This window comes from Perca fluviatilis, chromosome 10 (genome assembly GCF_010015445.1).
Source record: "Perca fluviatilis chromosome 10, GENO_Pfluv_1.0, whole genome shotgun sequence".
NCBI classification, from domain to species: Eukaryota; Metazoa; Chordata; class Actinopteri; order Perciformes; family Percidae; genus Perca; species Perca fluviatilis.
In genome coordinates this window covers 35,494,046-35,510,532 of record NC_053121.1, presented here as the reverse complement: position 1 = coordinate 35,510,532, position 16,487 = coordinate 35,494,046, and positions in this window count along the sequence as shown.

Genomic DNA, 16,487 nt, shown 5'->3' with positions numbered 1-16,487 from the left:
ACAGCGTGAAACTCCTCTCGACAGCTCGGCGCGTTCGAGCGAACGGGCGACTCCTCTGTCGCTGAAGTGTTTGTGCGAAGAGTCAGCCGGCTGCTCGTCGGACCTCTCGGCATCCCGGGCGAGACGAAGGTAGGCGGTGTGTGCTGCTACGCATTTTATCTCTTCATTCAGTTTGTAATTTTCTTTCTAACTCAACTGTGAGGATGGTTAAGAGTCTGGCATTGAGACTGAAACACTGGCAGAAAAAGAGAGAGAGAGAGAATGACTCTCAGTGCAAGTACATTCACTTTCTGAGAAAAGAGTTGTTTTCTGCAAGGACCCTGGATTGCACGCACAGATGCAAAAGGAAATGTGTCAAACATGTTTTCTCAGAATGTTCAGTTCAGTCATTTTCAGTTGTTTTTTTTCACCTGAAAAGATGCAAATTAGAAAAACAAAACAAGGAAAACTGAATGAAAACTCCAGCAACGAGCACCAGAATCAGAAGAACTTAAAAAAGGTGACATTTGGATCAGAATCCCTGAAGAGATCTTCAAACATATCTTTACATTTCACAAATCTTTTATCTACGTAAGACAGCTCAAGCTATTACATACACGTCATTACACTGATAACTTAAAAAGTGTAATGGCAATAGCTCAGCCAGTAGGGAGTTGGGTTGGGAAGCAGACGTTTGCTGGTTCAAGTCCCCATACAGACCAAAGTATGGTAATGGACTGGTAGCTGGAGAGGTGCCAGTGCACTTCCAAGGCACCAAGCCCCCAATTGCTTGGGGTGCCTTTCCATGAGCAGCTCCCTCCATTAGTGCATTTATAGGTACTGTGTGTGTATGTTTCAGGCCTGTGTGTAATAAAAACAGAGTGAAAACATTGTAATTTCCCCTTGCAGGATTAATAAAGTATACATTATAAATATCTTTCTGTCGGCTGTTCGCTGAGGCGTCGCGATAATCGCTATGGCCGAGCCAACCCCGTTTTATTGCCTTCCCCTCAGCAAACCCCCGGCCCTACTAGTGCCCTCTTCAGCCGTACGGATGAACGCCAGTTGCCCGTCAGCGGGGCGGATGTTTTGACCTATACTAAAAAGGAGTTGATTTTGACGCTTCCCTGATTAATTTAGTTTATAGAGACACACACGCCCTCCGTCTAAGGAGAAGCCCTCGCCCGGATCAGGGAACCCGAAGGCGAGACAAGAGGTTAGATACACACTACACCAGACGTCCCCAAAAACACGGCTCTTATCCCCCTGAATATGACAAGCACTGCCCGAGGGGATCTTTAAAACCAATGATTTTTCTTTAGTACTCACGGTCTCAGCCGTCCTCCCAGGGTCACCGGAGGTCCCTTCCTTCTCAAGGACGCCCGCCTTGCCCTCCTTGGTCGCCGGACTGAGAGAGGGGGATGCTCAGAGGCTGTGACCAGGCCGCGCGGGTAGGGAAATGCACTCCCACTAGGAGATAACAGGAGGTCTGCATGTCCAAGTCGATCCCCACCGGGAGGCAACTCTCCACGGGCGGTTAAAGAGGAGTCACTAACCCCCGTAAGGGGGAAACCCTCCCCGCTTGACAGCGGGCGAGACAATCCTCAGGTGGTTTTTATTATTTTGTGACAAAAGCAGAAATTAAAAGCAAGTGGTCCTCTACAAAATAGAAATAAAACTAAAAATAAAGATAAAGCCTCCGCTCTAACAGAGGTATTTAAAGCTGCTTCTCTTTTCCTCCTGGCTCTGTGTCTCCCACACTCATAAGAGTGCAGGTAATCTCCTCTCCGGTGTCAAAGAGGGCAAATAAATCTTCCCCAAAACGCAGCGAAAAGAGCGTCTGGGTAAAAACTAAGAGAGAAGAGCACTTTTTGGCCTCTGTTTAACAGAGGAATTCGAAGCCGCTTCTCAGAGATAGTCTTTTTTTCTTTTCCTCCCTTACACTCAGCGAGCGCAAGGGAACCCCTCTACAGCTGAGAGAGGAATAATGAATCTTCCCCAATGCAACAGAAAGTGCAAGGGTAGATGGAGAAGGCTTCATGGCATCCCGATGCCACGTAAAGCGTTCGGGTAAAAGAGCCCGAAGGGAGCCCAAAAGGGACCCAAAAAGGGACCCAAAAGGGTTCAAATGGCACCCAGAAAGGGCACCCGAAAAGGGCTGCTACTCTGCAAAAACACTCATTTATACACAAAAAACATTTTACTCCTCCCAAAATTATCAAAAGGGACGTACTATATGTACTTCCCTATCCTTGTAAGGTAATGTAGGAAACACTTCACAAATAACGTTACAGTAATGAACTTCATGAACTCTACAGCTTGTGTGCTGTGTATGGCCACACATATGTGTGCTGTGTGTGCCTTCAAGACGCACACACACAGCTGCATGCACCCATCAAGGCCGCAGCCTCTGCCTGTGCTCTTCTTATCTGTCTAGGTGCTTTCCTACACTTTACTGTTTCTCAAAGAAAGCTCTTTCTGTCCTAAAATGCAAAAACAGATCAGTATAAGCAAAAAACAGATTAATATGTAAGCGAGATGTATATGTTGTTTTTTGGGGTTTTCAACACACACTCTAAGCAATGATATAGTTTGCTTTTCAAAACACATCTATTCAAGTGATTATATGGTTATCTTGTTAATACTGACAACGCTATATATGTTGTAAAGCAAGAAATGACATGGATTCTGCTATTTCTTTGTTTTTGGGTTTTCATCTGGCCTCGCGGACAACACTGTTAATCCTTTATTTTTCAGATCCTGCCTTGTTTAATTAATATGTGGTCTTTATTCTCTCTCTCTTATTCTACTCTTATCTCTATTTTCGTTCTTATGTAACGAGACTCTCAGTCATGCACAGCGACAAAAGGACTCAAAACGGAGCTTGATGTCACCAAAGAATGGACCAATTCAAGCAAAAATGGCCCCAGTTGACCCCATATTTACATTTGTTGCTCCACCATATGTGGAGAAAGATGCAACCGATGTTCTTTTGACAGCTTGCGTGAGGATTTTGTTTGAGGAAATAAACTCCTGACCAATGAAAGCGAGTTTAGAGCGTCTCTCAGCGTCTGATGAGTAGCGGAAAAATACTGGTGTCATCCAATACCATGTCCGTGTCAAAGACAGCACAGCGTGTGAGTTTGTAATTGAGAGACAAGCCACACAAATGTAGGATTTAAATCCCAAATATTTCATGTTTAACCTTTAACCCTTGTGTTGTCTTCCCTGTCGACCATGAACTTGTTGTCCTTCCGGGTCAAAATGTCCAGCGGTTCTGGCGTTTTTTTTTTTTTTTTAAACATTTTTGTCACTTTTTTCAATGCTTTTTTTTTCATTCATGGTCAATAAACCTAATTTATATGACATTAGACCTCATTTTTCTGTTTGAAAAAGGGCCAGAATGATGAATTATTTTGCCTGATAGTTAAGATCAGAGGATGTTTAGTCAGGATTCTGTTTTGAAACCATTTCAACATTTTTCTTTCAAATGCTATGAAACTGAATAAAACACCCCAAATTCAATGAAATTAATCATTAAATTTACCAAAGATCATCCATGCATCCATGTTATTTTTGGGCATTTTGGTTGAAAGAAATGCATACTTCTGGAAAAAAATAAATAAAAATGAAATAAATTTAAAATGGGTCAAATTTTAGCATTAGCGCTGAGGTATTCCTTTTTTTTTTTTTTTGCATTAAGTAATTAGATATTTTGTAAGCTATTTAATATTTCTTTACTTGGTTTAAGTGTACATGGTTTAATTTTAAAGGTGTACAAGAGTCAAATTGGTCGTTTGGGAGCCAGGGTTCCATTAGGTGTGTTTTAATGGTAGGTTGCATCTGATGTGTTGCAGGACCGCCAAGGGAGTCAGGGTTCCCTTTGTGATCATGAACGGTGTGCACCGTGTTGCTACGGTTTCTGTATTGAACGACATGTTTCCTCGGAACGGTGTGAAACGGCAACACGGTCTCACGGCAGTTCGTGAAATGGTCACGTCATTTTATATCTATTGATTCGTGTACACGGACAGGTTTATCTTGTTTTTTTCGTGGTGTCAGCACTTAATGGGAAACATCTATTCGGAGGTTGGGTTTAGGAAAAGAATAACGGGGAAAGGAAACGTCACACGGGGGACACGATCCCCGGTCTCCTGGTTAAAGTCCTGTGTTGTTTGACCCATCCACCCCCCCGACCAACAAACCTCCCTGCGCGGATTTTCGGCATTTCATACTATTCGCTACCGTAGTCGTGCTGTGATCACGAAAGATGTTTCCCGTTGAAATACATTAGTTTAAACAACATGCTGACCACCACGAAAATAACTAGATTGGTGACACCCAATCAGCAGAGACGTGTCTGTAAACTCGTGGTAATAAGAAGGCAGAGCGCTTGCGCACACAACCCGTTTCACTTTATTAAAACGTGTTGCTACGTTTTGTCGGGGCTGAACGTGCCCCTGTTGTTTTTTTTGTGTGCACTTGCAGGTCTGTTGCTGACATGCTTACGACATAGTCTATATCCACGGCGTTCCACGTCCGGGATTGCTCCGGCGCCGCCGGTGGATTTGTGAGGACTATGGTTAACTGCTCCTCAGATCTCTGCAGGGTAAATCCAGACAGCTAGCTAGACTATCTGTCCAATCGGAGTTTTCTGTTGCACGACTAAAACAACTTTTGAACGTACACATGTTCCACCAAAACAAGTTCCTTCCTGAGGCTATTTTGGAGAGGCACCGTGGCTCCATCCGGCGCTTAGCACCGCCCAAGATGATTATGATTGGTTAAAACAAATGCCAATAAACCAGAGCACGTTTTTCTCCCAGCGCTGTGGAGCAATGCGAGACTACTGACAACATAACTGGCAGCACCAGGCCAGTCCTCCCAGTCTACTTAACCCCGCCTGCCCAGAGACCAGGGTCCTCGATGGTCTTTTAAGCCCCAAACGTCGACTTCAAGGCACCTAACCCTAACCTTAACCTTAACCATTGCCTAATCCTAGTGTCTTCCAGGCAACGCGACGTTGGGGAAGACGACGTTGGGGGCTTAAAACACCTAACCCCGACCAGGGTGCAGCATTCCCTTCACCAGCATGAGTTCATCTTTGTTCAGCTACTTCCTTTGTTAGACACTGACAACATTCACCACACATTGTTCATTGCATCTGTTCGTGGTGTGGACGGCCCTTTGCTGGATAAGTTTGCCTGATCTGACCGTTTACCTGCTTTTGATCCTTGCCAGTCTTCCTACTACTGTAAAGTAAACTTTTATCTTAACCCGTCTTCCTGTGAGTCATGCTTTTGCGTTCTTAGTTAGTGTGATTCTTAGCCTCCATATGCATTTTCTTCCCGAATAGAAATAAGCAAAAAATATCCATGAAAATTAAAAAATGGCTCTTATATCCATGGGACACTGATCCACTTGTCGACCTACAGGGAAAAGACAAACTTCAAATGGCAACACAATTTGTTCAAATAAACTGCCCTAGAACATGTTTTAGTACCACTCACAAGGCAGGAAGTGGCATTTCTGAGTAGCCTAACGAATTCTTAAAATGACTAAATATCACATACCTCGCTAGGAAAATATAGTGAATGTGCAAAAGCCTGTAAATAAAAGAGGGGAAAACTGCAAAAGCAGGCTTCAGTTCAAAGGGCTTACATTTACCTTGCCAGGAGATAAAAGTAGTACAAAGTGCCTTTGTTGTAAGTAAGAAAATTAAGAACACAGAACATTTAGCCTCCAAATATTTCTTGTCCCCACAGAGCCGGGTGTATCTTCAGTATTTTCCTGGAGTTTCAGCAGCAGACAGGCAGTTTAGGTTTGAGAGGAAGAACACTTAAGGGGAAGATGGTTTCTCCTTCAACTCCGCTTTTATCATCCGGCAAAGAACCACACCAAGCGAGGATTAGATCCACCACAGAGAATTTCATCTCCCTCCAACCTATTATTTTTTTTATTTTTGTGTGGTTTCCTATTTTTTTTACTTTTTTTCGGCGGTGTGCGAGCGGGCGATCATAGCTCTGATCCGTTTCAAGCACTGACTGAATGATGGCTGCTTTCAGCGTCAGTTTAAATCACAGGCCCCATTTCCTGCAGGTGATGAAACTCGTCGTTCACGCTGCACTGATGCAGCTTGTTGCTTTGGAGGAAAACCTGTAACAGTTGACAGTGTTCACAGCGTACACACTCACTCTATTCAATTTGTTTGAGTCTGGCTTTAAAGGAACACACCGACTTATTGGCACTTTAGCTTATTCACCGTATCCCCCAGAGTTAGATAAGTCCATACATACCCTTCTGTGCTTCGCCTTTCTGAGAATATATTTCCCAGTTTGTATACGGTTAGAAGATGGCTGTGTCTCATGTGACCTCGTTATTTGTACACCCTGTGACTATACAAATCACAACATGTAAATAGGAACATGTTGGCGTTATTTCGTCACTTATTGGGAGCAGCAGGCTAGTTGGAGCCGGTTACCTCCAGGATCTGCGCTAAGCTAGGCTAGCGCTGGGTAGAGCTGGGCAATATATCAATATTATATCGATATCGTGATATGAGACAAGATATCGTCTTAGATTTTGGATATCGTAATATGGCATAAGTGTCTTTTCCTGGTTTTAAAGGCTCCATTACAGTCAGTTACAGTGATGTCATTTTCTGAACTTACCAGACTGTTGTAACTGTTCTATTATTTGCCTTTACACACTTAGTTATTATGTCTACACTACTGATGATTTTTTATCAAAAATCTCATTGTGTAAATATTTTGTGAAAGCACCAATTGTCAACACTACAATATCGTCGCGTTATCGATATCGAGGTATTTGGCCACAAATATCGCGATATTTGATTTTCTACATATCGCCCAGCCCTAGCGCTGGGTGCGTCAGACAGAGTTAGGACACGCACGGAGATGAGAAGGGTATGTATGGACTTGTCTAACTCTGGGGGATACGGTGAATAAGCTAAAGTCCGGCATTTTACCCCTGTAAAATAAGATCCAAGTTGTAATAATCCAGAATGACCCTTTGAGAAAATATGTTATGTTTTTTTAAATTTTTATTTTAAGATTATTATTTGGGGATTTTAGGCCTTCTTTTTATAGGACAGTTGAAGACATGAAAAGGGAGTCGGAGTCGATCCCTCGGCTGCTGTGTCGAGGAGGGAACCTCTATATATGGGCGCGCGCTCTACCAGGTGAGCTACCCAGGCGCCCATGAAGTATGTTATCTTATGTGATCTGCTCTCTAAAGGCTGGAAACCAACAGCTCCTGGTCCCATATGGATTGATGCAAGTACTGTTTGTAGTACCTTAGTACAGTGTTAGGCCCAGCATGCTCACTGACAGTTTTCTGTGTGGATGTGACCACGTTCCTGAACCATGGCAGCTCGTTAGAGCACATTTTGACTCTGTGTGTGTTTGTGTGAGAGAGAGAGAGAGCCTGGTTAACTATACTGTGTGCTGTCATTCGACAACTTTTGGTGTGTGTGTGTGTGTGTGTGTGTTTGTGTGAGAGAGAGAAAGAGCCTGGTTAACTATACTGTGTGCTGTCTTTCAACAACCAGTGTGTGTGTGTATGTGTGTGTCCTTTTAGAAGGAAGTAGCAGCTTTGCTCTGTCTGTCTGTGGCCCACACTCGCTCTGTTCAGCAGGTTTTCTGCTCGCTAATCAGGTAGAGAAGCTTCCTGCCGGGAAAATAAGAGCAGACTCTGCCCCGAGAAAACAATTCAGCCATCATCCCGCCATTACAGCGATGGCCACTGTCCTAATTTATCTCCCAGTTGTTTTCTTTTTTTTCTTCTACTGTTTCTGGTATTGGAGGAGAATTTCCGAGCAGAGCTTGCCCTGCTCTTAATACCCTCTCGTGCCTCGTGCACCACAAACAAATGAAGACAGCAAATCTTGGCTGCCAAGTAGATTTACTTTCATCCGCGGTATCACCGTGCTCCCTGACCACTCATAACATTAGAGGGAGCAAGCAGCACTATTGGATCTATTTTGTCACATCTGACGACGCTGTCACGCTGCCTTTTCCTCACAATAAATCTGGAAGGATTTTCCTTCTCTCTCTCTTTACAGAGCTTCACCTCCTCCTCCTCTGTTAAAGGGAACAGTAATAAACTGCAAGAGCTGGGGAAGTTAAGGAGAACGCTGAGGTTTAGCACTCGGCTTTTATTATTTTTTTCTCTGCAAGCAGGTGAGCCTCGTAATGACATACTTCCGTTTTTTATTATTTTTTTATTTTATTTATTATTTCAGGACAATGCACATTTAATGAACATGTACAGCAGTACACGTAAAAGTGCCAGATTGTAGCCCAAAGGCTAATTTCTATCTGTAGTCCATTTGGCAGGTAGAAATTACAATAAAAAGGACAAAAGATATACACTAGTAACATTTGCTATGTAAAACAGAGTAAAATAGGACAAAAGAAAAACAGGACAATTCATTAGTAAATGTTAAAACAGAGACACAACATACATATGCTCTACTGAGCTAATACGATACAGCATACAAGTAGTGGTAACACACGCTTGGTTAGCTCTAAGACAAAATATATACAATAATTAAATTTATTACAATAATTACATTTATTGTAATTTATTGGTTAGATTGGGTGGGGCAGGAAGGGGATTTGAGGTGTTCAAACGGACTCTAAAATGTAAAATATGATCATTTACAGGATAAAACGCATTTCTTGTTATTTAACATATCCTTCTATGGACAAAAGCAGTGTATCAGACCAGAGACAGTAATCATTTTACAGAAGAATAATTGTTTTCAAACAAGAATTAAAAAGCTCCTATAATCAATAATTTTTATGTATGCATCAAATACATTTTTATATAATATCTGTCGAAACTAAATCCATTCGGTGCATTTAAGTGGCCAAATTACATTCTGGGTTTGAAAGAAAACATTTTCTTGCTGAACATCTCCAGAGTTGCCGTTGCTCTTCTCCCAGTGAAGTAATAGTCCAGCGGCAAGGCTTATTGTCTCATTTGTGGTCTGATAAACACTAAATGTATCAAGTTCAGTGCCACATAACGAATTTTCCTAGCCTGACATCGTCATACTCCGATTCTAGTCAGAATATGAGTCTGATGCTGCTCCATTGGGCTGTGATTATGGGGCGTGTTTCAACTGAACCAATGCCTCTGCACTCAATTGGATAGACCTACAACCAATCAGAGCAACAGAGTATGTGACGTATGTTTTCGCACACTATTAAACTTAAATCTATCAATTCACACAGTAGCTGTATGCGAATCCCGTAGGAAGGACGGCAAAAACATCTTTCCGATCGACAAATGCCTTGATTGCGGTTCTCTGTTCCTCTTTTAAAATGAATGCGCTGTCGATATCTTCTATAACAGACGCAATGGCGGAATCTACACGTCTCAATTCTCCAGCCGTCTTTGTTGTAAACAAATTCAACCCAAGCGCACTTTGGTTTACGCGGTTGATAACGTTACTGTTGATCATCTGTCCATCATCGTATAAAGCCGGAACTTGTTTTGGTGGAACATGTGTACGTTCAAAAGTAGTTTTAGTCGTGCAACAGAAAACTCCGATTGGACAGATAGTCTAGCTAGCTGTCTGGATTTACCCTGCAGAGATCTGAGGAGCAGTTAACCATAGTCCTCAGAAATCCACCGGAGTTTAAAATTACAACACAAAGAAAGTGGAAAGTAACGGACATCCGGCCGAAAAGAAGGACATCCCGCGGAATTTCCTGGCGGCACCAGAGCAATCCTGGAAGTGGAAGGCCGTGGATATAGACTACGGGCAAGGAAGGCAAGGCACGGAAGCTGCACCTAGTGTTTATTTCTTCTTTAAAATAATTTATAGACATTTTAACTGATTGATGATTAATACTAGCCTGACGTCGTCATGCTCAGATTCTAGTCTGAATATGAGTCTGGGCTGTGATTATGGAGGCGTGTTTCAACCGAACCTGGAAAGAAAATGCCTCTGCACTCAATTGGATAGACCTACAACCAATCAGAGCAACAGTGTTGTAAACAAATTCAACCCAAGCGCTCTTTGGTGACGTGGTTGATTACGTTACTGTTGATCATCTGCCCATCATCGTATAAAGCCCGCCCTGACAATTTGATTGGTCCGAACAGCTCTGGTTGGAGCATAGTTGCTCCACAAGGGATCAAGTCCAGACCGAACTTCCTGACCTCAAATGTTGTGGGCGGGGCTAAGTTCGGCTGGCATCCAGGCTAGATCAATACAACTACAACAATACAACAAATAGAATCATTTTCTAAAAACATGCTCAACCAGACTGCTTGGAGGGTAATTGCATCGTTCTCTTCAGTAAACCACCAAAACCAAAACTACATCGACAAATTCTGCTTAAACTCCACCATGAACAGGCCATATGCCGAGAGTGGTTTTTCTTCCTGGAGGGAAGCCAGCTGGAAGAGGTTTGGTTTTCGAACCCGAGTGGCACCAAGGGATTTCAGGAGTGCTGGAGACGACTCATGTTATGTGCGACACGTTTATCATATCACAAGTCCAAATGCGCTCCACCAAAACACTGAGAAAACCTGAAAGAGTTATAATCCAAATATGTCAAATAAATGCATCGCGTGTCCTGACAAACAGAGGGCCACTAAAGATGGCCTTTGATGGAGGCGCGGGGGACTGTGGGTGTGTCCCCTGCCTGGAAATGAAGCCGTTTCAAAGGTCTAAAAAATTTTTGTCCGACGGATCGATCCAAAGCCGCTTTTCGTAAGGCCTTATCACGGAAGCCAGAGAAGGCGACCCAATCTAATTCTGCGCTCCAGCAATATTCCACAAAGCAATATAACCAGGCTGCGATCATATCACATCCAAAGGGAAAGAGCAATATTTTTCCATCATTCTTCTCTTCTTTCTCTCTTCCAATCCTCCCCTAATGCTGGCCTTTTTTTCCGTTCTCTCCCAAGGCTTCCCTCTCTTATTGGACAGAATGAAAGGACTTCAGTCAAGTGCTGACGCTCCGTTTCTCTACGAGGCCGGTGGCTCATCTAAAAGCGTCCTGTGGGGGAAATAGTTCCTCCACACCATCTGTCATATAATTTGATTAATTAGCCGTTGGTACCACTGTTGCCCCCCGCAGTGGGACTGAGGGTCGGCACTCGTCCATCCCTCCATCTCTCCGTCTGTCACACACAATATCGCGGATGCCGCTGATCAGATTTTGATGAAACTTCAGAGAAGGATATTTGTCAGTGCTCCAGAGTCCTGGCTAGGCTGCACCAATATTACATATTTTACAGCGCGATTATTGCGGCCAAAATGATCTCAGTATATTTTGTTGCCTCAACTCAAGCCACAAGTGGAGAGTTTGTGGTTCAATTTGTACTAATAACCAAAACATACATAACTGCAGAATAACTGTACTTTATATTCGGAAGAAACTGTAGTTACAAATTAGTAGAAGACATTAGTGGTTCCCAGCAGGTTGAAACACAAATATGAGGGCTCACGAGATGATTAGCAAAATAATAATAATAAATACAATGTTGCTGCACAAATGGTCATTTTTTCTATCTTGTTTATAAGCTGCACTTTTTTCCGGGGAAATACTGGTTAGTTTGAACTCTTCAAGCCCCTAACAGTTATTTAAATGAAACAATCTGAAACATACATACATACATACATACATACATACATATCAGTCTTTGAAAAGTTTGTAAGTATGACATACGCGGGGGCATGCCTATGTTCCCACAGCCCTATGTTCCCACATTTCTAAGATTTTTTTCAAAATTAGGCACTACGTTCCCTCATTTCCTTTTTCATAAATTTGTATCAGATTTTATCCCCCTTTCTCCCAATTTGGTAGCCAGTTACACCCAATGGACTACAGATGGAATGTAACCCTAACCCTAACATAGGGCCTAATTTTCAGTGAAAAAAAAATCTTAGAAATGTGGGAACATAAGGCTGTGGGAACATAGGGCTGTGGGAACATAGGGCTGTGGGACCATTGGGCTGTAGGACCATAGGGCTGTGGGACCATAGGGCTGTGGGACCATTGGGCTGTGGGACCATAGGGCTGTGGGACCATAGGGCTGTGGGACCATAGGGCTGTGGGACCATAGCGCTGTGGGACCATTGGGCTGTGGGACCATAGGACTGTGGGAACATTGGGCTGTGGGACCATAGGACTGTGGGAACATTGGGCTGTGGGACCATAGCGCTGTGGGACCATTGGGCTGTGGGACCATAGGGCTGACCCCACATACGCAACCTGTGGGGGACAACGTTTGTAGGAAGCCAAAAGGTTTGAGAACCACTAGCTTAATAATATAATAATATAAAACTTCAGGATGTGAAAAGCGGTTTTAAATTTTTTAATTATGCATATTTTTGTTTTGCATTAGAAAAACTGAATGGAAACGGCCAAATTCAATAAAACATTCTAAATTGCGCGAAATGTTTGCGCTTGTACCTCCTTTGAGCTGGTTTTTACTTTCGTGGAAAAAGAGTTGATGCACTGAATGCGATATGAAAACCCTTTTGCGAATTAGTCAGACGTAGTGAACATTTTACACACAGGACAGATCAGCTGTTTCCTGTCGGTGTCTTCCCGGATATTCCCAAAACATGTCTCAGTCTCAACATGCACAGCGTGAAACACGGCCAATAATACGAAAATGAACGAAAATGAAAACAGACATCAAAACTTGCCCATTTGAAATTTAAAAACTGTTGGTCAACCTGGGTTGAATTGATATCCTCACTTAGATCAGACTTTATTACTTAATTTATGATGATCTAATTTTTACGTCTCCTCCCCCTAATTTTTTGTTTAAGTAGCTTGAGTACATATTTTCAGCTTGTCTTTCTTTCATACTAACTGTATTATATATATTTTTCTCACTATTTTAATTATTGTGTCCACTTGTATAACCAAGTTTTTTTTTCTTTCTTTTTTTAGAATTTTTCTTTTTCCTTTCACTCATTTAATTCCATTCTTAATTCCATTCTTTTCTATGTATATATTATTTATCTATTCAATTTTTTCTTTAAATCAGAAAAAGATGCATATTTGTTTTGCTGTATTATGTACCTAATAAAAATTTGAATTAAAAAAATTAAAAATAAAAACTTGCCCATTTGAACTCAATTCCTTCAGACCTCTCTCCACCTCTCTTTGTTTTGTTTCTGGTCAGCAACTTCTGACCAAACTACGGTGTAGCCGACTTTATTCACATCAAACCAGTTGATGGAACCAACATATTCTCACTCTCATCGCGTCAAAAAGTGACGCTTGGTCACGTGCCGTTGGCGTTTTGTTATTGATACAAAAAGTCTCCTTCAGCGTCAGATTTAGACGCGCTTGGTCGGGACTCTTGGCGTCACTGTTTGGCGCTCTGGGTCGGGAGTCGGGCACGTACGTTTAATTGACACGCGGCACAAGAACGAGACAGCTAGGTTTAGGAAAAGATGGTGGGTGGGGTTACAAAAGGTACGTTTCAGTGACACGCGGAACCAGAACGGGACAAGAACTCCAGTCTCCTGGGTGAATGTCCTGTTGTGTGAACCTGCTAACTTGTAGGAGTTAGCAGGTTCTCATGTTTTATGAATATTTGCAACAGAATTTGTTCCAGGCAGACATCCTGCGCCAATATTTGTACAGTCTTCATATTATTCTTGATATATATAACATCCCAGGCCTTTCCCCTCTATTTTATTCATTAGTTGTGCAGTGTTTCGAGGATAATCAGTCTTTGACAAAAAGTTGCCCTTTAAAACTATTTTGAAACTTTTACAAAGTAGTTAGCTGCAAAAGCACATGCAAACAGATTTAAAATACAGAATACACTTTCAATAAATCCTGACATAGAAATGATATCTGCAATGATGGAGCATATAATGAGATTTACACACAGCTCCAGCCTATAGCAGTCACTGCGTTGTCCGTGGAGTGTGTATGTGTGTGTGTGTATGTGTGTGTGTGTGACAAAAATCTCCCAAAAAGTGACCAAAACATCGGCAAAAGTGACAAAAACGTTAAAAAAAGCAACAACCTCGGAAAAAACAATCCAAATCTCGCAAAGAGGGACTAAAACTTTGGAATAAGTGACAACACTGTGTGTGTGTGTGTGTGTGTGTGTGGGGGGGGGGTTGGCAGGTGAATGCACATAATTTTGGTGGCTGTGTTCCTCCGGAGCCTCCTGTACTGTTGGAACAGAGTGTGTTGGATCGGTGTATCCCTGCAGGAGAACACACACACACACACACACACACACACACACACACACACACACACACACACACACACACACACACTCTTTCAGATCAATCTCATGACATCAGAGCTTCAGTTGCTCAGTAACAACAGGTTCATCACTCAGGTGCACCGGCAGGCGAGCGGCGTCCTCCACTTTGCGTCCAAAACATAATTTCAGTTGATTCCGACATTCGTTTTCTTATTAATGTGTCTTTTATTTTGGCGGAAGCACACTCATCCCACCTCCCTTCCCACAGGAGAGGGTTGGTTCTCCTCACGCCAGTGGCTGTGAAAAACAGCACATTTTTCATTAACAGGATTACCGTCCAACAATATAAATACAGACAAGTGTGTGTTGTGTTGTGTTGCCTAGGCTGCCAGTGAATTTAATCACTAACCATTCCCCTTTTTTTCTCTTCCACCGCCAGGACGTGAAAGCCAATCAGCCTACTCCAATATGTGCAACATCTCGGTGCCAGAACTGATTGAGAGTCTCAACAAGCGAAGGCTAAGCGGAGGAATGTTCTGGCAGCCTGCGGGGCGAGGGCGTTCGTTTTTTGTTTCCCGCTTTAACTAATTCAGCATCTTTTTCTACAAAAGGACTTGGAACATTGGACCACGATGAGATGGCTCACCTTCTTAGCTACTTTTTTGCCCAGAGTGTTCACCTGTTAAATAAATAAACTGACGTAACACACTTTTAAAAAAATATATTCATGTAAATAAAATCCCAATTTCCGTCCTGGTTTTGTTCCTCAGTGTCTTTCAGTGTGCCTGTAGATGTTTATAAATTAAATTGCCAAAAATGCCATAATTGTAGTTTACAATTCAAAAAATGTCTGAATTTAATAAGTGAGTCATTCAATTTGTTGTATGGAATTATTCTACACTATATATCTATATATTTTCATTATACTTGCTATAGCTCCACTGCTGTATCTTTTCATTACGTTGTGTAGACGTAATGGAGTTGTATGGCTATATGTGAAGTAAAAAAAGAAAGTATATCTCAACTTTGACTGATTCAGTTTCTTTTTGAGACTGCTGTAAATTAAAGTTATTGAACACATAGGAGCAGATTGCATTTGCTAATTAAAAACACATTGCATCATGTTCAAAAGGCGGAGGCATTTAATCAAAGCAATTATAAGTACAAGCCCCAACGACCTCATAATTACAAGGTCTTCATCTCAAAATAAAGTTCAACACACAGGAATCATTTGATGCACATGAATAGACGCAGACGTCCTAAAGAGAGCTTTCAAAACTGGCCAAAAATGACATTTGAATATTCCTTCTATAAAACTTTGTGGCCAGGATAGCTCACTTGGTAGAGCGGGTGCACATATGCAGAGGTTGATACTTCGACGCAGAAGATCCAGGTTTCGAGTTTCGAATTTCCTGCATGGCTTCCCCCTCTGTCTCTCCCCCTTTCACAACTTTCCTATCGATTAAAGGTAGAAATGCCCATAAAGTAATAAAAAAAAAAACACATGGGTTTGAATATATTCAAATATCTATTTGTGCGCATTATGTCCGTAAGAGGGCAAACCTATAGAGCTCAACAGTGACGCCCACGTATTTTTCCCCATTTAATTGTTTAATTGACATTTGAAAAATTCCTGATATAAAGAGTTTTAAGCCTGGAACCGAGCCAACCAGCTATGAGATGAATCGTGAACATAAAAAATTTGATTTAGCACAAAAAAAAAACATTTTGAAAATGACAAAGGTAAAAGACTGTGTGGAGAAACTATCATAGACTAGAATGGTAGGAGCTTGATCTAGCCATTCGCGATTTTTGCGGGTACGGTAAACGTTTCCATGGTAACAGCGAGTTTGAACAATCAGAGACGTCGCTGTTACGCTTAGGATTGTGGGTAGCGTTAGCCTGACAAGCCACACCCACATCAAGATGTTGGGTCTGGTCTGGGAACTCCCCATTGGCAGGGCTCAATCCGAGGGGCGGGATAAACGGTTGTCTTTCAGATTCCCTCTGCACGCAATAGGATAGAGCTACAACCAGGCAGAGCAACGCTGGTTGATAGATTAAACTTTTGCTGTATCCGGTTGGCAAAATTTCGAACACATCTTCCTTTTTTAAGTACTTCAGTGCCGTTCTTTGTTCTTTTCTCAAAGAAAAGCTGAACTCCAAGTCTTCCAGAGTTGCGGCCAAAGCCGATTCCAAAGACCGCTGTTCGCCAGCAGCAGCGGCCATCTTCTTTGTTTTCAAGTAGCGGGGAATTCACGCTGAACCGTCGCAAC